This window comes from Pagrus major, chromosome 24 (genome assembly GCF_040436345.1).
Source record: "Pagrus major chromosome 24, Pma_NU_1.0".
Lineage (NCBI taxonomy): Eukaryota > Metazoa > Chordata > Actinopteri > Spariformes > Sparidae > Pagrus > Pagrus major.
The window spans coordinates 22203903-22228967 of NC_133238.1; positions in this window are offsets into that span (position 1 = coordinate 22203903).

Here is a 25065-nt window from a genome sequence, read left to right on the forward strand (position 1 = left end):
ATTCACCAAAAATACAAATTTCACCGGAATCCGATGGGCACTGCTGTGTCTCGTTCAGCCAGTATAGGAGCACATTTGGGAGCGATTTCGAGTCAATCGGTCCAAAGACCTGGAAGCTATTGAAAAAATGGGCCACTTTTTTCTCTAAAATATTCACCAAAAATACAAATTTCACCGGAATCCGATGGGGACTGCTGTGTCTCGTTCAGCCAGTATAGGAGCACATTTGGGAGCGATTTCGAGTCAATCGGTCCAAAGACCTGGAAGCTATTGAAAAAATGGGCCACTTTTTTCTTTAAAATATTCACCAAAAATACAAATTTCACCGGAATCCGATGGGGACTGCTGTGTCTCATTCAGCGAGTAGAGGACCACATTCGTGACGAATTTCGAGTCAATCGGTCAAAAGACGACCGTAACCCTAACCCTAGCTCCATAACCCTAACCCTAACCCTAACCCTAACCCTAATGCCAGCCTTAAGGCAGTCTCATGAAACATTGTCTCTTTTCACTAAAATATTCACCAAAAATACAAATTTCACCGGAATCCGATGCGGACTGCTGTGTCTCGTTCAGCCAGTATAGGAGCACATTTGGGAACGATTTCGAGTCAATCGGTCCAAAGACCTGGAAGCTATTGAAAAAATGGGCCACTTTTTTCTTTAAAATATTCACCAAAAATACAAATTTCACCGGAATCCGATGGGGACTGCTGTGTCTCGTTCAGCCAGTATAGGAGCACATTTGGGAGCGATTTCGAGTCAATTGGTCCAAATACCTGGAAGCTATTGAAAAAATGGGCCACTTTTTTCTTTAAAATATTCACCAAAAATACAAATTTCACCGGAATCCGATGGGGACTGCTGTGTCTCATTCAGCGAGTAGAGGACCACATTCGTGACGAATTTCGAGTCAATCGGTCAAAAGACGACCGTAACCCTAACCCTAGCTCCATAACCCTAACCCTAACCCTAACCCTAATGCCAGCCTTAAGGCAGTCTCATGAAACATTGTCTCTTTTCACTAAAAAATTCACCAAAAATACAAATTTCACCGGAATCCGATGGGGACTGCTGTGTCTCGTTCAGCCAGTATAGGAGCACATTTGGGAGCGATTTCGAGTCAATCGGTCCAAAGACCTGGAAGCTATTGAAAAAATGGGCCACTTTTTTCTTTAAAATATTCACCAAAAATACAAATTTCACCGGAATCCGATGGGGACTGCTGTGTCTCGTTCAGCCAGTATAGGAGCACATTTGGGAGCGTTTTCAAGTCAATTGATCCAAAGACCTGGAAGCTATTAAAAAAATGGGCCACTTTTTTCTCTAAAATATTCACCAAAAATACAAATTTCACCGGAATCTGATGGGGACTGCTGTGTCTCATTCAGCGAGTAGAGGACCACATTCGTGACGAATTTCGAGTCAATCGGTCAAAAGACGACCGTAACCCTAACCCTAGCTCCATAACCCTAACCCTAACCCTAACCCTAATGCCAGCCTTAAGGCAGTCTGATGAAACATTGTCTCTTTTCACTAAAATATTCACCAAAAATACAAATTTCACCGGAATCCGATGGGGACTGCTGTGTCTCGTTCAGCCAGTATAGGAGCACATTTGGGAGCGATTTCGAGTCAATCGGTCCAAAGACCTGGAAGCTATTGAAAAAATGGGCCACTTTTTTCTTTAAAATATTCACCAAAAATACAAATTTCACCGGAATCCGATGGGGACTGCTGTGTCTCATTCAGCGAGTAGAGGACCACATTTGTGACGAATTTCGAGTCAATCGGTCAAAAGACGACCGTAACCCTAACCCTAGCTCCATAACCCTAACCCTAACCCTAACCCTAACCCTAATGCCAGCCTTAAGGCAGTCTCATGAAACATTGTCTCTTTTCACTAAAATATTCACCAAAAATACAAATTTCACCGGAATCCGATGGGCACTGCTGTGTCTCGTTCAGCCAGTATAGGAGCACATTTGGGAGCGATTTCGAGTCAATCGGTCCAAAGACCTGGAAGCTATTGAAAAAATGGGCCACTTTTTTCTCTAAAATATTCACCAAAAATACAAATTTCACCGGAATCCGATGGGGACTGCTGTGTCTCGTTCAGCCAGTATAGGAGCACATTTGGGAGCGATTTCGAGTCAATCGGTCCAAAGACCTGGAAGCTATTGAAAAAATGGGCCACTTTTTTCTTTAAAATATTCACCAAAAATACAAATTTCACCGGAATCCGATGGGGACTGCTGTGTCTCATTCAGCGAGTAGAGGACCACATTCGTGACGAATTTCGAGTCAATCGGTCAAAAGACGACCGTAACCCTAACCCTAGCTCCATAACCCTAACCCTAACCCTAACCCTAACCCTAATGCCAGCCTTAAGGCAGTCTCATGAAACATTGTCTCTTTTCACTAAAATATTCACCAAAAATACAAATTTCACCGGAATCCGATGGGCACTGCTGTGTCTCGTTCAGCCAGTATAGGAGCACATTTGGGAGCGATTTCGAGTCAATCGGTCCAAAGACCTGGAAGCTATTGAAAAAATGGGCCACTTTTTTCTCTAAAATATTCACCAAAAATACAAATTTCACCGGAATCCGATGGGGACTGCTGTGTCTCGTTCAGCCAGTATAGGAGCACATTTGGGAGCGATTTCGAGTCAATCGGTCCAAAGACCTGGAAGCTATTGAAAAAATGGGCCACTTTTTTCTTTAAAATATTCACCAAAAATACAAATTTCACCGGAATCCGATGGGGACTGCTGTGTCTCATTCAGCGAGTAGAGGACCACATTCGTGACGAATTTCGAGTCAATCGGTCAAAAGACGACCGTAACCCTAACCCTAGCTCCATAACCCTAACCCTAACCCTAACCCTAACCCTAATGCCAGCCTTAAGGCAGTCTCATGAAACATTGTCTCTTTTCACTAAAATATTCACCAAAAATACAAATTTCACCGGAATCCGATGCGGACTGCTGTGTCTCGTTCAGCCAGTATAGGAGCACATTTGGGAACGATTTCGAGTCAATCGGTCCAAAGACCTGGAAGCTATTGAAAAAATGGGCCACTTTTTTCTTTAAAATATTCACCAAAAATACAAATTTCACCGGAATCCGATGGGGACTGCTGTGTCTCGTTCAGCCAGTATAGGAGCACATTTGGGAGCGATTTCAAGTCAATTGATCCAAAGACCTGGAAGCTATTGAAAAAATGGGCCACTTTTTTCTCTAAAATATTCACCAAAAATACAAATTTCACCGGAATCCGATGGGGACTGCTGTGTCTCATTCAGCGAGTAGAGGACCACATTCGTGACGAATTTCGAGTCAATCGGTCAAAAGACGACCGTAATCCTAACCCTAGCTCCATAACCCTAACCCTAACCCTAACCCTAATGCCAGCCTTAAGGCAGTCTCATGAAACATTGTCTCTTTTCACTAAAATATTCACCAAAAATACAAATTTCACCGGAATCCGATGGGGACTGCTGTGTCTCGTTCAGCCAGTATAGGAGAGCACATTTGGGAGCGATTTCGAGTCAATCGGTCCAAAGACCTGGAAGCTATTGAAAAAATGGGCCACTTTTTTCTTTAAAATATTCACCAAAAATACAAATTTCACCGGAATCCGATGGGGACTGCTGTGTCTCATTCAGCGAGTAGAGGACCACATTCGTGACGAATTTCGAGTCAATCGGTCAAAAGACGACCGTAACCCTAACCCTAGCTCCATAACCCTAACCCTAACCCTAACCCTAACCCTAATGCCAGCCTTAAGGCAGTCTCATGAAACATTGTCTCTTTTCACTAAAATATTCACCAAAAATACAAATTTCACCGGAATCCGATGCGGACTGCTGTGTCTCGTTCAGCCAGTATAGGAGCACATTTGGGAACGATTTCGAGTCAATCGGTCCAAAGACCTGGAAGCTATTGAAAAAATGGGCCACTTTTTTCTTTAAAATATTCACCAAAAATACAAATTTCACCGGAATCCGATGGGGACTGCTGTGTCTCGTTCAGCCAGTATAGGAGCACATTTGGGAGCGATTTCGAGTCAATTGGTCCAAATACCTGGAAGCTATTGAAAAAATGGGCCACTTTTTTCTTTAAAATATTCACCAAAAATACAAATTTCACCGGAATCCGATGGGGACTGCTGTGTCTCATTCAGCGAGTAGAGGACCACATTCGTGACGAATTTCGAGTCAATCGGTCAAAAGACGACCGTAACCCTAACCCTAGCTCCATAACCCTAACCCTAACCCTAACCCTAATGCCAGCCTTAAGGCAGTCTCATGAAACATTGTCTCTTTTCACTAAAAAATTCACCAAAAATACAAATTTCACCGGAATCCGATGGGGACTGCTGTGTCTCGTTCAGCCAGTATAGGAGCACATTTGGGAGCGATTTCGAGTCAATCGGTCCAAAGACCTGGAAGCTATTGAAAAAATGGGCCACTTTTTTCTTTAAAATATTCACCAAAAATACAAATTTCACCAGAATCCGATGGGGACTGCTGTGTCTCGTTCAGCCAGTATAGGAGCACATTTGGGAGCGATTTCAAGTCAATTGATCCAAAGACCTGGAAGCTATTAAAAAAATGGGCCACTTTTTTCTCTAAAATATTCACCAAAAATACAAATTTCACCGGAATCTGATGGGGACTGCTGTGTCTCATTCAGCGAGTAGAGGACCACATTCGTGACGAATTTCGAGTCAATCGGTCAAAAGACGACCGTAACCCTAACCCTAGCTCCATAACCCTAACCCTAACCCTAACCCTAATGCCAGCCTTAAGGCAGTCTCATGAAACATTGTCTCTTTTCACTAAAATATTCACCAAAAATACAAATTTCACCGGAATCCGATGCGGACTGCTGTGTCTCGTTCAGCCAGTATAGGAGCACATTTGGGAACGATTTCGAGTCAATCGGTCCAAAGACCTGGAAGCTATTGAAAAAATGGGCCACTTTTTTCTTTAAAATATTCACCAAAAATACAAATTTCACCGGAATCCGATGGGGACTGCTGTGTCCTCGTTCAGCCAGTATAGGAGCACATTTGGGAGCGATTTCGAGTCAATTGGTCCAAATACCTGGAAGCTATTGAAAAAATGGGCCACTTTTTTCTTTAAAATATTCACCAAAAATACAAATTTCACCGGAATCCGATGGGGACTGCTGTGTCTCATTCAGCGAGTAGAGGACCACATTCGTGACGAATTTCGAGTCAATCGGTCAAAAGACGACCGTAACCCTAACCCTAGCTCCATAACCCTAACCCTAACCCTAACCCTAATGCCAGCCTTAAGGCAGTCTCATGAAACATTGTCTCTTTTCACTAAAAAATTCACCAAAAATACAAATTTCACCGGAATCCGATGGGGACTGCTGTGTCTCGTTCAGCCAGTATAGGAGCACATTTGGGAGCGATTTCGAGTCAATCGGTCCAAAGACCTGGAAGCTATTGAAAAAATGGGCCACTTTTTTCTTTAAAATATTCACCAAAAATACAAATTTCACCGGAATCCGATGGGGACTGCTGTGTCTCGTTCAGCCAGTATAGGAGCACATTTGGGAGCGATTTCAAGTCAATTGATCCAAAGACCTGGAAGCTATTGAAAAAATGGGCCACTTTTTTCTCTAAAATATTCACCAAAAATACAAATTTCACCGGAATCTGATGGGGACTGCTGTGTCTCATTCAGCGAGTAGAGGACCACATTCGTGACGAATTTCGAGTCAATCGGTCAAAAGACGACCGTAACCCTAACCCTAGCTCCATAACCCTAACCCTAACCCTAACCCTAATGCCAGCCTTAAGGCAGTCTCATGAAACATTGTCTCTTTTCACTAAAATATTCACCAAAAATACAAATTTCACCGGAATCCGATGGGGACTGCTGTGTCTCGTTCAGCCAGTATAGGAGCACATTTGGGAGCGATTTCGAGTCAATCGGTCCAAAGACCTGGAAGCTATTGAAAAAATGGGCCACTTTTTTCTTTAAAATATTCACCAAAAATACAAATTTCACCGGAATCCGATGGGGACTGCTGTGTCTCATTCAGCGAGTAGAGGACCACATTCGTGACGAATTTCGAGTCAATCGGTCAAAAGACGACCGTAACCCTAACCCTAGCTCCATAACCCTAACCTTAACCCTAACCCTAACCCTAATGCCAGCCTTAAGGCAGTCTCATGAAACATTGTCTCTTTTCACTAAAATATTCACCAAAAATACAAATTTCACCGGAATCCGATGGGCACTGGTGTGTCTCGTTCAGCCGGTATAGGAGCACATTTGGGAGCGATTTCGAGTCAATCGGTCCAAAGACCTGGAAGCTATTGAAAAAATGGGCCACTTTTTTCTCTAAAATATTCACCAAAAATACAAATTTCACCGGAATCCGATGGGGACTGCTGTGTCTCGTTCAGCCAGTATAGGAGCACATTTGGGAGCGATTTCGAGTCAATCGGTCCAAAGACCTGGAAGCTATTGAAAAAATGGGCCACTTTTTTCTTTAAAATATTCACCAAAAATACAAATTTCACCGGAATCCGATGGGGACTGCTGTGTCTCATTCAGCGAGTAGAGGACCACATTCGTGACGAATTTCGAGTCAATCGGTCAAAAGACGACCGTAACCCTAACCCTAGCTCCATAACCCTAACCCTAACCCTAACCCTAACCCTAATGCCAGCCTTAAGGCAGTCTCATGAAACATTGTCTCTTTTCACTAAAATATTCACCAAAAATACAAATTTCACCGGAATCCGATGCGGACTGCTGTGTCTCGTTCAGCCAGTATAGGAGCACATTTGGGAACGATTTCGAGTCAATCGGTCCAAAGACCTGGAAGCTATTGAAAAAATGGGCCACTTTTTTCTTTAAAATATTCACCAAAAATACAAATTTCACCGGAATCCGATGGGGACTGCTGTGTCTCGTTCAGCCAGTATAGGAGCACATTTGGGAGCGATTTCGAGTCAATTGGTCCAAATACCTGGAAGCTATTGAAAAAATGGGCCACTTTTTTCTTTAAAATATTCACCAAAAATACAAATTTCACCGGAATCCGATGGGGACTGCTGTGTCTCATTCAGCGAGTAGAGGACCACATTCGTGACGAATTTCGAGTCAATCGGTCAAAAGACGACCGTAACCCTAACCCTAGCTCCATAACCCTAACCCTAACCCTAACCCTAATGCCAGCCTTAAGGCAGTCTCATGAAACATTGTCTCTTTTCACTAAAAAATTCACCAAAAATACAAATTTCACCGGAATCCGATGGGGACTGCTGTGTCTCGTTCAGCCAGTATAGGAGCACATTTGGGAGCGATTTCGAGTCAATCGGTCCAAAGACCTGGAAGCTATTGAAAAAATGGGCCACTTTTTTCTTTAAAATATTCACCAAAAATACAAATTTCACCAGAATCCGATGGGGACTGCTGTGTCTCGTTCAGCCAGTATAGGAGCACATTTGGGAGCGATTTCAAGTCAATTGATCCAAAGACCTGGAAGCTATTAAAAAAATGGGCCACTTTTTTCTCTAAAATATTCACCAAAAATACAAATTTCACCGGAATCTGATGGGGACTGCTGTGTCTCATTCAGCGAGTAGAGGACCACATTCGTGACGAATTTCGAGTCAATCGGTCAAAAGACGACCGTAACCCTAACCCTAGCTCCATAACCCTAACCCTAACCCTAACCCTAATGCCAGCCTTAAGGCAGTCTCATGAAACATTGTCTCTTTTCACTAAAATATTCACCAAAAATACAAATTTCACCGGAATCCGATGCGGACTGCTGTGTCTCGTTCAGCCAGTATAGGAGCACATTTGGGAACGATTTCGAGTCAATCGGTCCAAAGACCTGGAAGCTATTGAAAAAATGGGCCACTTTTTTCTTTAAAATATTCACCAAAAATACAAATTTCACCGGAATCCGATGGGGACTGCTGTGTCTCGTTCAGCCAGTATAGGAGCACATTTGGGAGCGATTTCGAGTCAATTGGTCCAAATACCTGGAAGCTATTGAAAAAATGGGCCACTTTTTTCTTTAAAATATTCACCAAAAATACAAATTTCACCGGAATCCGATGGGGACTGCTGTGTCTCATTCAGCGAGTAGAGGGACCACATTCGTGACGAATTTCGAGTCAATCGGTCAAAAGACGACCGTAACCCTAACCCTAGCTCCATAACCCTAACCCTAACCCTAACCCTAATGCCAGCCTTAAGGCAGTCTCATGAAACATTGTCTCTTTTCACTAAAAAATTCACCAAAAATACAAATTTCACCGGAATCCGATGGGGACTGCTGTGTCTCGTTCAGCCAGTATAGGAGCACATTTGGGAGCGATTTCGAGTCAATCGGTCCAAAGACCTGGAAGCTATTGAAAAAATGGGCCACTTTTTTCTTTAAAATATTCACCAAAAATACAAATTTCACCGGAATCCGATGGGGACTGCTGTGTCTCGTTCAGCCAGTATAGGAGCACATTTGGGAGCGATTTCAAGTCAATTGATCCAAAGACCTGGAAGCTATTGAAAAAATGGGCCACTTTTTTCTCTAAAATATTCACCAAAAATACAAATTTCACCGGAATCTGATGGGGACTGCTGTGTCTCATTCAGCGAGTAGAGGACCACATTCGTGACGAATTTCGAGTCAATCGGTCAAAAGACGACCGTAACCCTAACCCTAGCTCCATAACCCTAACCCTAACCCTAACCCTAACCCTAATGCCAGCCTTAAGGCAGTCTCATGAAACATTGTCTCTTTTCACTAAAATATTCACCAAAAATACAAATTTCACCGGAATCCGATGGGCACTGGTGTGTCTCGTTCAGCCGGTATAGGAGCACATTTGGGAGCGATTTCGAGTCAATCGGTCCAAAGACCTGGAAGCTATTGAAAAAATGGGCCACTTTTTTCTCTAAAATATTCACCAAAAATACAAATTTCACCGGAATCCGATGGGGACTGCTGTGTCTCGTTCAGCCAGTATAGGAGCACATTTGGGAGCGATTTCGAGTCAATCGGTCCAAAGACCTGGAAGCTATTGAAAAAATGGGCCACTTTTTTCTTTAAAATATTCACCAAAAATACAAATTTCACCGGAATCCGATGGGGACTGCTGTGTCTCATTCAGCGAGTAGAGGACCACATTCGTGACGAATTTCGAGTCAATCGGTCAAAAGACGACCGTAACCCTAACCCTAGCTCCATAACCCTAACCCTAACCCTAACCCTAACCCTAATGCCAGCCTTAAGGCAGTCTCATGAAACATTGTCTCTTTTCACTAAAATATTCACCAAAAATACAAATTTCACCGGAATCCGATGCGGACTGCTGTGTCTCGTTCAGCCAGTATAGGAGCACATTTGGGAACGATTTCGAGTCAATCGGTCCAAAGACCTGGAAGCTATTGAAAAAATGGGCCACTTTTTTCTTTAAAATATTCACCAAAAATACAAATTTCACCGGAATCCGATGGGGACTGCTGTGTCTCGTTCAGCCAGTATAGGAGCACATTTGGGAGCGATTTCGAGTCAATTGGTCCAAATACCTGGAAGCTATTGAAAAAATGGGCCACTTTTTTCTTTAAAATATTCACCAAAAATACAAATTTCACCGGAATCCGATGGGGACTGCTGTGTCTCATTCAGCGAGTAGAGGACCACATTCGTGACGAATTTCGAGTCAATCGGTCAAAAGACGACCGTAACCCTAACCCTAGCTCCATAACCCTAACCCTAACCCTAACCCTAATGCCAGCCTTAAGGCAGTCTCATGAAACATTGTCTCTTTTCACTAAAAAATTCACCAAAAATACAAATTTCACCGGAATCCGATGGGGACTGCTGTGTCTCGTTCAGCCAGTATAGGAGCACATTTGGGAGCGATTTCGAGTCAATCGGTCCAAAGACCTGGAAGCTATTGAAAAAATGGGCCACTTTTTTCTTTAAAATATTCACCAAAAATACAAATTTCACCGGAATCCGATGGGGACTGCTGTGTCTCGTTCAGCCAGTATAGGAGCACATTTGGGAGCGATTTCAAGTCAATTGATCCAAAGACCTGGAAGCTATTGAAAAAATGGGCCACTTTTTTTTCTAAAATATTCACCAAAAATACAAATTTCACCGGAATCTGATGGGGACTGCTGTGTCTCATTCAGCGAGTAGAGGACCACATTCGTGACGAATTTCGAGTCAATCGGTCAAAAGACGACCGTAACCCTAACCCTAGCTCCATAACCCTAACCCTAACCCTAACCCTAATGCCAGCCTTAAGGCAGTCTCATGAAACATTGTCTCTTTTCACTAAAATATTCACCAAAAATACAAATTTCACCGGAATCCGATGGGGACTGCTGTGTCTCGTTCAGCCAGTATAGGAGCACATTTGGGAGCGATTTCGAGTCAATCGGTCCAAAGACCTGGAAGCTATTGAAAAAATGGGCCACTTTTTTCTTTAAAATATTCACCAAAAATACAAATTTCACCGGAATCCGATGGGGACTGCTGTGTCTCGTTCAGCCAGTATAGGAGCACATTTGGGAGCGATTTCAAGTCAATTGATCCAAAGACCTGGAAGCTATTGAAAAAATGGGCCACTTTTTTCTCTAAAATATTCACCAAAAATACAAATTTCACCGGAATCCGATGGGGACTGCTGTGTCTCATTCAGCGAGTAGAGGACCACATTCGTGACGAATTTCGAGTCAATCGGTCAAAAGACGACCGTAATCCTAACCCTAGCTCCATAACCCTAACCCTAACCCTAACCCTAATGCCAGCCTTAAGGCAGTCTCATGAAACATTGTCTCTTTTCACTAAAATATTCACCAAAAATACAAATTTCACCGGAATCCGATGGGGACTGCTGTGTCTCGTTCAGCCAGTATAGGAGCACATTTGGGAGCGATTTCGAGTCAATCGGTCCAAAGACCTGGAAGCTATTGAAAAAATGGGCCACTTTTTTCTTTAAAATATTCACCAAAAATACAAATTTCACCGGAATCCGATGGGGACTGCTGTGTCTCATTCAGCGAGTAGAGGACCACATTCGTGACGAATTTCGAGTCAATCGGTCAAAAGACGACCGTAACCCTAACCCTAGCTCCATAACCCTAACCCTAACCCTAACCCTAACCCTAATGCCAGCCTTAAGGCAGTCTCATGAAACATTGTCTCTTTTCACTAAAATATTCACCAAAAATACAAATTTCACCGGAATCCGATGCGGACTGCTGTGTCTCGTTCAGCCAGTATAGGAGCACATTTGGGAACGATTTCGAGTCAATCGGTCCAAAGACCTGGAAGCTATTGAAAAAATGGGCCACTTTTTTCTTTAAAATATTCACCAAAAATACAAATTTCACCGGAATCCGATGGGGACTGCTGTGTCTCGTTCAGCCAGTATAGGAGCACATTTGGGAGCGATTTCGAGTCAATTGGTCCAAATACCTGGAAGCTATTGAAAAAATGGGCCACTTTTTTCTTTAAAATATTCACCAAAAATACAAATTTCACCGGAATCCGATGGGGACTGCTGTGTCTCATTCAGCGAGTAGAGGACCACATTCGTGACGAATTTCGAGTCAATCGGTCAAAAGACGACCGTAACCCTAACCCTAGCTCCATAACCCTAACCCTAACCCTAACCCTAATGCCAGCCTTAAGGCAGTCTCATGAAACATTGTCTCTTTTCACTAAAAAATTCACCAAAAATACAAATTTCACCGGAATCCGATGGGGACTGCTGTGTCTCGTTCAGCCAGTATAGGAGCACATTTGAGAGCGATTTCGAGTCAATCGGTCCAAAGACCTGGAAACTATTGAAAAAATGGGCCACTTTTTTCTTTAAAATATTCACCAAAAATACAAATTTCACCGGAATCCGATGGGGACTGCTGTGTCTCGTTCAGCCAGTATAGGAGCACATTTGGGAGCGATTTCAAGTCAATTGATCCAAAGACCTGGAAGCTATTGAAAAAATGGGCCACTTTTTTTTCTAAAATATTCACCAAAAATACAAATTTCACCGGAATCTGATGGGGACTGCTGTGTCTCATTCAGCGAGTAGAGGACCACATTCGTGACGAATTTCGAGTCAATCGGTCAAAGACGACCGTAACCCTAACCCTAGCTCCATAACCCTAACCCTAACCCTAACCCTAATGCCAGCCTTAAGGCAGTCTCATGAAACATTGTCTCTTTTCACTAAAATATTCACCAAAAATACAAATTTCACCGGAATCCGATGGGGACTGCTGTGTCTCGTTCAGCCAGTATAGGAGCACATTTGGGAGCGATTTCGAGTCAATCGGTCCAAAGACCTGGAAGCTATTGAAAAAATGGGCCACTTTTTTCTTTAAAATATTCACCAAAAATACAAATTTCACCGGAATCCGATGGGGACTGCTGTGTCTCATTCAGCGAGTAGAGGACCACATTCGTGACGAATTTCGAGTCAATCGGTCAAAAGACGACCGTAACCCTAACCCTAGCTCCATAACCCTAACCCTAACCCTAACCCTAACCCTAATGCCAGCCTTAAGGCAGTCTCATGAAACATTGTCTCTTTTCACTAAAATATTCACCAAAAATACAAATTTCACCTGAATCCGATGGGCACTGCTGTGTCTCGTTCAGCCAGTATAGGAGCACATTTGGGAGCGATTTCGAGTCAATCGGTCCAAAGACCTGGAAGCTATTGAAAAAATGGGCCACCTTTTTCTTTAAAATATTCACCAAAAATACAAATTTCACCGGAATCCGATGGGGACTGCTGTGTCTCATTCAGCGAGTAGAGGACCACATTCGTGACGAATTTCGAGTCAATCGGTCAAAAGACGACCGTAACCCTAACCCTAGCTCCATAACCCTAACCCTAACCCTAACCCTAACCCTAATGCCAGCCTTAAGGCAGTCTCATGAAACATTGTCTCTTTTCACTAAAATATTCACCAAAAATACAAATTTCACCGGAATCCGATGCGGACTGCTGTGTCTCGTTCAGCCAGTATAGGAGCACATTTGGGAACGATTTCGAGTCAATCGGTCCAAAGACCTGGAAGCTATTGAAAAAATGGGCCACTTTTTTCTTTAAAATATTCACCAAAAATACAAATTTCACCGGAATCCGATGGGGACTGCTGTGTCTCGTTCAGCCAGTATAGGAGCACATTTGGGAGCGATTTCAAGTCAATTGATCCAAAGACCTGGAAGCTATTGAAAAAATGGGCCACTTTTTTCTCTAAAATATTCACCAAAAATACAAATTTCACCGGAATCCGATGGGGACTGCTGTGTCTCATTCAGCGAGTAGAGGACCACATTCGTGACGAATTTCGAGTCAATCGGTCAAAAGACGACCGTAATCCTAACCCTAGCTCCATAACCCTAACCCTAACCCTAACCCTAATGCCAGCCTTAAGGCAGTCTCATGAAACATTGTCTCTTTTCACTAAAATATTCACCAAAAATACAAATTTCACCGGAATCCGATGGGGACTGCTGTGTCTCGTTCAGCCAGTATAGGAGCACATTTGGGAGCGATTTCGAGTCAATCGGTCCAAAGACCTGGAAGCTATTGAAAAAATGGGCCACTTTTTTCTTTAAAATATTCACCAAAAATACAAATTTCACCGGAATCCGATGGGGACTGCTGTGTCTCATTCAGCGAGTAGAGGACCACATTCGTGACGAATTTCGAGTCAATCGGTCAAAAGACGACCGTAACCCTAACCCTAGCTCCATAACCCTAACCCTAACCCTAACCCTAACCCTAATGCCAGCCTTAAGGCAGTCTCATGAAACATTGTCTCTTTTCACTAAAATATTCACCAAAAATACAAATTTCACCGGAATCCGATGGGCACTGCTGTGTCTCGTTCAGCCAGTATAGGAGCACATTTGGGAGCGATTTCGAGTCAATCGGTCCAAAGACCTGGAAGCTATTGAAAAAATGGGCCACTTTTTTCTCTAAAATATTCACCAAAAATACAAATTTCACCGGAATCCGATGGGGACTGCTGTGTCTCGTTCAGCCAGTATAGGAGCACATTTGGGAGCGATTTCGAGTCAATCGGTCCAAAGACCTGGAAGCTATTGAAAAAATGGGCCACTTTTTTCTTTAAAATATTCACCAAAAATACAAATTTCACCGGAATCCGATGGGGACTGCTGTGTCTCATTCAGCGAGTAGAGGACCACATTCGTGACGAATTTCGAGTCAATCGGTCAAAAGACGACCGTAGCCCTAACCCTAGCTCCATAACCCTAACCCTAACCCTAACCCTAATGCCAGCCTTAAGGCAGTCTCATGAAACATTGTCTCTTTTCACTAAAATATTCACCAAAAATACAAATTTCACCGGAATCCGATGCGGACTGCTGTGTCTCGTTCAGCCAGTATAGGAGCACATTTGGGAACGATTTCGAGTCAATCGGTCCAAAGACCTGGAAGCTATTGAAAAAATGGGCCACTTTTTTCTTTAAAATATTCACCAAAAATACAAATTTCACCGGAATCCGATGGGGACTGCTGTGTCTCGTTCAGCCAGTATAGGAGCACATTTGGGAGCGATTTCAAGTCAATTGATCCAAAGACCTGGAAGCTATTGAAAAAATGGGCCACTTTTTTTTCTAAAATATTCACCAAAAATACAAATTTCACCGGAATCTGATGGGGACTGCTGTGTCTCATTCAGCGAGTAGAGGACCACATTCGTGACGAATTTCGAGTCAATCGGTCAAAAGACGACCGTAACCCTAACCCTAGCTCCATAACCCTAACCCTAACCCTAACCCTAATGCCAGCCTTAAGGCAGTCTCATGAAACATTGTCTCTTTTCACTAAAATATTCACCAAAAATACAAATTTCACCGGAATCCGATGGGGACTGCTGTGTCTCGTTCAGCCAGTATAGGAGCACATTTGGGAGCGATTTCGAGTCAATCGGTCCAAAGACCTGGAAGCTATTGAAAAAATGGGCCACTTTTTACTTTAAAATATTCACCAAAAATACAAATTTCACCGGAATCCGATGGGGACTGCTGTGTCTCATTCAGCGAGTAGAGGACCACATTCGTGACGAATTTCGAGTCAATCGGTCAAAAGACGACCGTAACCCTAACCCTAGCTCCATAACCCTAACCCTAACCCTAACCCTAACCCTAATGCCAGCCTTAAGGCAGTCTCATGAAACATTGTCTCTTTTCACTAAAATATTCACCAAAAATACAAATTTCACCTGAATCCGATGGGCACTGCTGTGTCTCGTTCAGCCAGTATAGGAGCACATTTGGGAGCGATTTCGAGTCAATCGGTCCAAAGACCTGGAAGCTATTGAAAAAATGGGCCACTTTTTTCTTTAAAATATTCACCAAAAATACAAATTTCACCGGAATCCGATGGGGACTGCTGTGTCTCATTCAGCGAGTAGAGGACCACATTCGTGACGAATTTCGAGTCAATCGGTCAAAAGACGACCGTAACCCTAACCCTAGCTCCATAACCCTAACCCTAACCCTAACCCTAACCCTAATGCCAGCCTTAAGGCAGTCTCATGAAACATTGTCTCTTTTCACTAAAATATTCACCAAAAATACAAATTTCACCGGAATCCGATGCGGACTGCTGTGTCTCGTTCAGCCAGTATAGGAGCACATTTGGGAACGATTTCGAGTCAATCGGTCCAAAGACCTGGAAGCTATTGAAAAAATGGGCCACTTTTTTCTTTAAAATATTCACCAAAAATACAAATTTCACCGGAATCCGATGGGGACTGCTGTGTCTCGTTCAGCCAGTATAGGAGCACATTTGGGAGCGATTTCAAGTCAATTGATCCAAAGACCTGGAAGCTATTGAAAAAATGGGCCACTTTTTTCTCTAAAATATTCACCAAAAATACAAATTTCACCGGAATCCGATGGGGACTGCTGTGTCTCATTCAGCGAGTAGAGGACCACATTCGTGACGAATTTCGAGTCAATCGGTCAAAAGACGACCGTAATCCTAACCCTAGCTCCATAACCCTAACCCTAACCCTAACCCTAATGCCAGCCTTAAGGCAGTCTCATGAAACATTGTCTCTTTTCACTAAAATATTCACCAAAAATACAAATTTCACCGGAATCCGATGGGGACTGCTGTGTCTCGTTCAGCCAGTATAGGAGCACATTTGGGAGCGATTTCGAGTCAATCGGTCCAAAGACCTGGAAGCTATTGAAAAAATGGGCCACTTTTTTCTTTAAAATATTCACCAAAAATACAAATTTCACCGGAATCCGATGGGGACTGCTGTGTCTCATTCAGCGAGTAGAGGACCACATTCGTGACGAATTTCGAGTCAATCGGTCAAAAGACGACCGTAACCCTAACCCTAGCTCCATAACCCTAACCCTAACCCTAACCCTAACCCTAATGCCAGCCTTAAGGCAGTCTCATGAAACATTGTCTCTTTTCACTAAAATATTCACCAAAAATACAAATTTCACCGGAATCCGATGCGGACTGCTGTGTCTCGTTCAGCCAGTATAGGAGCACATTTGGGAACGATTTCGAGTCAATCGGTCCAAAGACCTGGAAGCTATTGAAAAAATGGGCCACTTTTTTCTTTAAAATATTCACCAAAAATACAAATTTCACCGGAATCCGATGGGGACTGCTGTGTCTCGTTCAGCCAGTATAGGAGCACATTTGGGAGCGATTTCAAGTCAATTGATCCAAAGACCTGGAAGCTATTGAAAAAATGGGCCACTTTTTTCTCTAAAATATTCACCAAAAATACAAATTTCACCGGAATCCGATGGGGACTGCTGTGTCTCATTCAGCGAGTAGAGGACCACATTCGTGACGAATTTCGAGTCAATCGGTCAAAAGACGACCGTAACCCTAACCCTAGCTCCATAACCCTAACCCTAACCCTAACCCTAACCCTAATGCCAGCCTTAAGGCAGTCTCATGAAACATTGTCTCTTTTCACTAAAATATTCACCAAAAATACAAATTTCACCGGAATCCGATGGGGACTGCTGTGTCTCGTTCAGCCAGTATAGGAGCACATTTGGGAGCGATTTCGAGTCAATCGGTCCAAAGACCTGGAAGCTATTGAAAAAATGGGCCACTTTTTTCTTTAAAATATTCACCAAAAATACAAATTTCACCGGAATCCGATGGGGACTGCTGTGTCTCATTCAGCGAGTAGAGGACCACATTCGTGACGAATTTCGAGTCAATCGGTCAAAAGACGACCGTAACCCTAACCCTAGCTCCATAACCCTAACCCTAACCCTAACCCTAACCCTAATGCCAGCCTTAAGGCAGTCTCATGAAACATTGTCTCTTTTCACTAAAATATTCACCAAAAATACAAATTTCACCGGAATCCGATGCGGACTGCTGTGTCTCGTTCAGCCAGTATAGGAGCACATTTGGGAACGATTTCGAGTCAATCGGTCCAAAGACCTGGAAGCTATTGAAAAAATGGGCCACTTTTTTCTTTAAAATATTCACCAAAAATACAAATTTCACCGGAATCCGATGGGGACTGCTGTGTCTCGTTCAGCCAGTATAGGAGCACATTTGGGAGCGATTTCGAGTCAATTGGTCCAAATACCTGGAAGCTATTGAAAAAATGGGCCACTTTTTTCTTTAAAATATTCACCAAAAATACAAATTTCACCGGAATCCGATGGGGACTGCTGTGTCTCATTCAGCGAGTAGAGGACCACATTCGTGACGAATTTCGAGTCAATCGGTCAAAAGACGACCGTAACCCTAACCCTAGCTCCATAACCCTAACCCTAACCCTAACCCTAATGCCAGCCTTAAGGCAGTCTCATGAAACATTGTCTCTTTTCACTAAAAAATTCACCAAAAATACAAATTTCACCGGAATCCGATGGGGACTGCTGTGTCTCGTTCAGCCAGTATAGGAGCACATTTGAGAGCGATTTCGAGTCAATCGGTCCAAAGACCTGGAAACTATTGAAAAAATGGGCCACTTTTTTCTTTAAAATATTCACCAAAAATACAAATTTCACCGGAATCCGATGGGGACTGCTGTGTCTCGTTCAGCCAGTATAGGAGCACATTTGGGAGCGATTTCAAGTCAATTGATCCAAAGACCTGGAAGCTATTGAAAAAATGGGCCACTTTTTTTTCTAAAATATTCACCAAAAATACAAATTTCACCGGAATCTGATGGGGACTGCTGTGTCTCATTCAGCGAGTAGAGGACCACATTCGTGACGAATTTCGAGTCAATCGGTCAAAAGACGACCGTAACCCTAACCCTAGCTCCATAACCCTAACCCTAACCCTAACCCTAATGCCAGCCTTAAGGCAGTCTCATGAAACATTGTCTCTTTTCACTAAAATATTCACCAAAAATACAAATTTCACCGGAATCCGATGGGGACTGCTGTGTCTCGTTCAGCCAGTATAGGAGCACATTTGGGAGCGATTTCGAGTCAATCGGTCCAAAGACCTGGAAGCTATTGAAAAAATGGGCCACTTTTTTCTTTAAAATATTCACCAAAAATACAAATTTCACCGGAATCCGATGGGGACTGCTGTGTCTCATTCAGCGAGTAGAGGACCACATTCGTGACGAATTTCGAGTCAATCGGTCAAAAGACGACCGTAACCCTAACCCTAGCTCCATAACCCTAACCCTAACCCTAACCCTAACCCTAATGCCAGCCTTAAGGCAGTCTCATGAAACATTGTCTCTTTTCACTAAAATATTCACCAAAAATACAAATTTCACCGGAATCCGATGGGCACTGCTGTGTCTCGTTCAGCCAGTATAGGAGCACATTTGGGAGCGATTTCGAGTCAATCGGTCCAAAGACCTGGAAGCTATTGAAAAAATGGGCCACCTTTTTCTTTAAAATATTCACCAAAAATACAAATTTCACCGGAATCCGATGGGGACTGCTGTGTCTCATTCAGCGAGTAGAGGACCACATTCGTGACGAATTTCGAGTCAATCGGTCAAAAGACGACCGTAACCCTAACCCTAGCTCCATAACCCTAACCCTAACCCTAACCCTAACCCTAATGCCAGCCTTAAGGCAGTCTCATGAAACATTGTCTCTTTTCACTAAAATATTCACCAAAAATACAAATTTCACCGGAATCCGATGCGGACTGCTGTGTCTCGTTCAGCCAGTATAGGAGCACATTTGGGAACGATTTCGAGTCAATCGGTCCAAAGACCTGGAAGCTATTGAAAAAATGGGCCACTTTTTTCTTTAAAATATTCACCAAAAATACAAATTTCACCGGAATCCGATGGGGACTGCTGTGTCTCGTTCAGCCAGTATAGGAGCACATTTGGGAGCGATTTCAAGTCAATTGATCCAAAGACCTGGAAGCTATTGAAAAAATGGGCCACTTTTTTCTCTAAAATATTCACCAAAAATACAAATTTCACCGGAATCCGATGGGGACTGCTGTGTCTCATTCAGCGAGTAGAGGACCACATTCGTGACGAATTTCGAGTCAATCGGTCAAAAGACGACCGTAATCCTAACCCTAGCTCCATAACCCTAACCCTAACCCTAACCCTAATGCCAGCCTTAAGGCAGTCTCATGAAACATTGTCTCTTTTCACTAAAATATTCACCAAAAATACAAATTTCACCGGAATCCGATGGGGACTGCTGTGTCTCGTTCAGCCAGTATAGGAGCACATTTGGGAGCGATTTCGAGTCAATCGGTCCAAAGACCTGGAAGCTATTGAAAAAATGGGCCACTTTTTTCTTTAAAATATTCACCAAAAATACAAATTTCACCGGAATCCGATGGGGACTGCTGTGTCTCATTCAGCGAGTAGAGGACCACATTCGTGACGAATTTCGAGTCAATCGGTCAAAAGACGACCGTAACCCTAACCCTAGCTCCATAACCCTAACCCTAACCCTAACCCTAACCCTAATGCCAGCCTTAAGGCAGTCTCATGAAACATTGTCTCTTTTCACTAAAATATTCACCAAAAATACAAATTTCACCGGAATCCGATGGGCACTGCTGTGTCTCGTTCAGCCAGTATAGGAGCACATTTGGGAGCGATTTCGAGTCAATCGGTCCAAAGACCTGGAAGCTATTGAAAAAATGGGCCACTTTTTTCTCTAAAATATTCACCAAAAATACAAATTTCACCGGAATCCGATGGGGACTGCTGTGTCTCGTTCAGCCAGTATAGGAGCACATTTGGGAGCGATTTCGAGTCAATCGGTCCAAAGACCTGGAAGCTATTGAAAAAATGGGCCACTTTTTTCTTTAAAATATTCACCAAAAATACAAATTTCACCGGAATCCGATGGGGACTGCTGTGTCTCATTCAGCGAGTAGAGGACCACATTCGTGACGAATTTCGAGTCAATCGGTCAAAAGACGACCGTAGCCCTAACCCTAGCTCCATAACCCTAACCCTAACCCTAACCCTAATGCCAGCCTTAAGGCAGTCTCATGAAACATTGTCTCTTTTCACTAAAATATTCACCAAAAATACAAATTTCACCGGAATCCGATGCGGACTGCTGTGTCTCGTTCAGCCAGTATAGGAGCACATTTGGGAACGATTTCGAGTCAATCGGTCCAAAGACCTGGAAGCTATTGAAAAAATGGGCCACTTTTTTCTTTAAAATATTCACCAAAAATACAAATTTCACCGGAATCCGATGGGGACTGCTGTGTCTCGTTCAGCCAGTATAGGAGCACATTTGGGAGCGATTTCAAGTCAATTGATCCAAAGACCTGGAAGCTATTGAAAAAATGGGCCACTTTTTTTTCTAAAATATTCACCAAAAATACAAATTTCACCGGAATCTGATGGGGACTGCTGTGTCTCATTCAGCGAGTAGAGGACCACATTCGTGACGAATTTCGAGTCAATCGGTCAAAAGACGACCGTAACCCTAACCCTAGCTCCATAACCCTAACCCTAACCCTAACCCTAATGCCAGCCTTAAGGCAGTCTCATGAAACATTGTCTCTTTTCACTAAAATATTCACCAAAAATACAAATTTCACCGGAATCCGATGGGGACTGCTGTGTCTCGTTCAGCCAGTATAGGAGCACATTTGGGAGCGATTTCGAGTCAATCGGTCCAAAGACCTGGAAGCTATTGAAAAAATGGGCCACTTTTTACTTTAAAATATTCACCAAAAATACAAATTTCACCGGAATCCGATGGGGACTGCTGTGTCTCATTCAGCGAGTAGAGGACCACATTCGTGACGAATTTCGAGTCAATCGGTCAAAAGACGACCGTAACCCTAACCCTAGCTCCATAACCCTAACCCTAACCCTAACCCTAACCCTAATGCCAGCCTTAAGGCAGTCTCATGAAACATTGTCTCTTTTCACTAAAATATTCACCAAAAATACAAATTTCACCTGAATCCGATGGGCACTGCTGTGTCTCGTTCAGCCAGTATAGGAGCACATTTGGGAGCGATTTCGAGTCAATCGGTCCAAAGACCTGGAAGCTATTGAAAAAATGGGCCACTTTTTTCTTTAAAATATTCACCAAAAATACAAATTTCACCGGAATCCGATGGGGACTGCTGTGTCTCATTCAGCGAGTAGAGGACCACATTCGTGACGAATTTCGAGTCAATCGGTCAAAAGACGACCGTAACCCTAACCCTAGCTCCATAACCCTAACCCTAACCCTAACCCTAACCCTAATGCCAGCCTTAAGGCAGTCTCATGAAACATTGTCTCTTTTCACTAAAATATTCACCAAAAATACAAATTTCACCGGAATCCGATGCGGACTGCTGTGTCTCGTTCAGCCAGTATAGGAGCACATTTGGGAACGATTTCGAGTCAATCGGTCCAAAGACCTGGAAGCTATTGAAAAAATGGGCCACTTTTTTCTTTAAAATATTCACCAAAAATACAAATTTCACCGGAATCCGATGGGGACTGCTGTGTCTCGTTCAGCCAGTATAGGAGCACATTTGGGAGCGATTTCAAGTCAATTGATCCAAAGACCTGGAAGCTATTGAAAAAATGGGCCACTTTTTTCTCTAAAATATTCACCAAAAATACAAATTTCACCGGAATCCGATGGGGACTGCTGTGTCTCATTCAGCGAGTAGAGGACCACATTCGTGACGAATTTCGAGTCAATCGGTCAAAAGACGACCGTAATCCTAACCCTAGCTCCATAACCCTAACCCTAACCCTAACCCTAATGCCAGCCTTAAGGCAGTCTCATGAAACATTGTCTCTTTTCACTAAAATATTCACCAAAAATACAAATTTCACCGGAATCCGATGGGGACTGCTGTGTCTCGTTCAGCCAGTATAGGAGCACATTTGGGAGCGATTTCGAGTCAATCGGTCCAAAGACCTGGAAGCTATTGAAAAAATGGGCCACTTTTTTCTTTAAAATATTCACCAAAAATACAAATTTCACCGGAATCCGATGGGGACTGCTGTGTCTCATTCAGCGAGTAGAGGACCACATTCGTGACGAATTTCGAGTCAATCGGTCAAAAGACGACCGTAACCCTAACCCTAGCTCCATAACCCTAACCCTAACCCTAACCCTAACCCTAATGCCAGCCTTAAGGCAGTCTCATGAAACATTGTCTCTTTTCACTAAAATATTCACCAAAAATACAAATTTCACCGGAATCCGATGCGGACTGCTGTGTCTCGTTCAGCCAGTATAGGAGCACATTTGGGAACGATTTCGAGTCAATCGGTCCAAAGACCTGGAAGCTATTGAAAAAATGGGCCACTTTTTTCTTTAAAATATTCACCAAAAATACAAATTTCACCGGAATCCGATGGGGACTGCTGTGTCTCGTTCAGCCAGTATAGGAGCACATTTGGGAGCGATTTCAAGTCAATTGATCCAAAGACCTGGAAGCTATTGAAAAAATGGGCCACTTTTTTCTCTAAAATATTCACCAAAAATACAAATTTCACCGGAATCCGATGGGGACTGCTGTGTCTCATTCAGCGAGTAGAGGACCACATTCGTGACGAATTTCGAGTCAATCGGTCAAAAGACGACCGTAACCCTAACCCTAGCTCCATAACCCTAACCCTAACCCTAACCCTAACCCTAATGCCAGCCTTAAGGCAGTCTCATGAAACATTGTCTCTTTTCACTAAAATATTCACCAAAAATACAAATTTCACCGGAATCCGATGCGGACTGCTGTGTCTCGTTCAGCCAGTATAGGAGCACATTTGGGAACGATTTCGAGTCAATCGGTCCAAAGACCTGGAAGCTATTGAAAAAATGGGCCACTTTTTTCTTTAAAATATTCACCAAAAATACAAATTTCACCGGAATCCGATGGGGACTGCTGTGTCTCGTTCAGCCAGTATAGGAGCACATTTGGGAGCGATTTCAAGTCAATTGATCCAAAGACCTGGAAGCTATTGAAAAAATGGGCCACTTTTTTCTCTAAAATATTCACCAAAAATACAAATTTCACCGGAATCCGATGGGGACTGCTGTGTCTCATTCAGCGAGTAGAGGACCACATTCGTGACGAATTTCGAGTCAATCGGTCAAAAGACGACCGTAATCCTAACCCTAGCTCCATAACCCTAACCCTAACCCTAACCCTAATGCCAGCCTTAAGGCAGTCTCATGAAACATTGTCTCTTTTCACTAAAATATTCACCAAAAATACAAATTTCACCGGAATCCGATGGGGACTGCTGTGTCTCGTTCAGCCAGTATAGGAGCACATTTGGGAGCGATTTCGAGTCAATCGGTCCAAAGACCTGGAAGCTATTGAAAAAATGGGCCACTTTTTTCTTTAAAATATTCACCAAAAATACAAATTTCACCGGAATCCGATGGGGACTGCTGTGTCTCATTCAGCGAGTAGAGGACCACATTCGTGACGAATTTCGAGTCAATCGGTCAAAAGACGACCGTAACCCTAACCCTAGCTCCATAACCCTAACCCTAACCCTAACCCTAATGCCAGCCTTAAGGCAGTCTCATGAAACATTGTCTCTTTTCACTAAAAAATTCACCAAAAATACAAATTTCACCGGAATCCGATGGGGACTGCTGTGTCTCGTTCAGCCAGTATAGGAGCACATTTGGGAGCGATTTCGAGTCAATCGGTCCAAAGACCTGGAAGCTATTGAAAAAATGGGCCACTTTTTTCTTTAAAATATTCACCAAAAATACAAATTTCACCGGAATCCGATGGGGACTGCTGTGTCTCATTCAGCGAGTAGAGGACCACATTCGTGACGAATTTCGAGTCAATCGGTCAAAAGACGACCGTAACCCTAACCCTAGCTCCATAACCCTAACCCTAACCCTAACCCTAACCCTAATGCCAGCCTTAAGGCAGTCTCATGAAACATTGTCTCTTTTCACTAAAATATTCACCAAAAATACAAATTTCACCGGAATCCGATGGGCACTGCTGTGTCTCGTTCAGCCAGTATAGGAGCACATTTGGGAGCGATTTCGAGTCAATCGGTCCAAAGACCTGGAAGCTATTGAAAAAATGGGCCACTTTTTTCTCTAAAATATTCACCAAAAATACAAATTTCACCGGAATCCGATGGGGACTGCTGTGTCTCGTTCAGCCAGTATAGGAGCACATTTGGGAGCGATTTCGAGTCAATCGGTCCAAAGACCTGGAAGCTATTGAAAAAATGGGCCACTTTTTTCTTTAAAATATTCACCAAAAATACAAATTTCACCGGAATCCGATGGGGACCGCTGTGTCTCATTCAGCGAGTAGAGGACCACATTCGTGACGAATTTCGAGTCAATCGGTCAAAAGACGACCGTAACCCTAACCCTAGCTCCATAACCCTAACCCTAACCCTAACCCTAACCCTAATGCCAGCCTTAAGGCAGTCTCATGAAACATTGTCTCTTTTCACTAAAATATTCACCAAAAATACAAATTTCACCGGAATCCGATGCGGACTGCTGTGTCTCGTTCAGCCAGTATAGGAGCACATTTGGGAACGATTTCGAGTCAATCGGTCCAAAGACCTGGAAGCTATT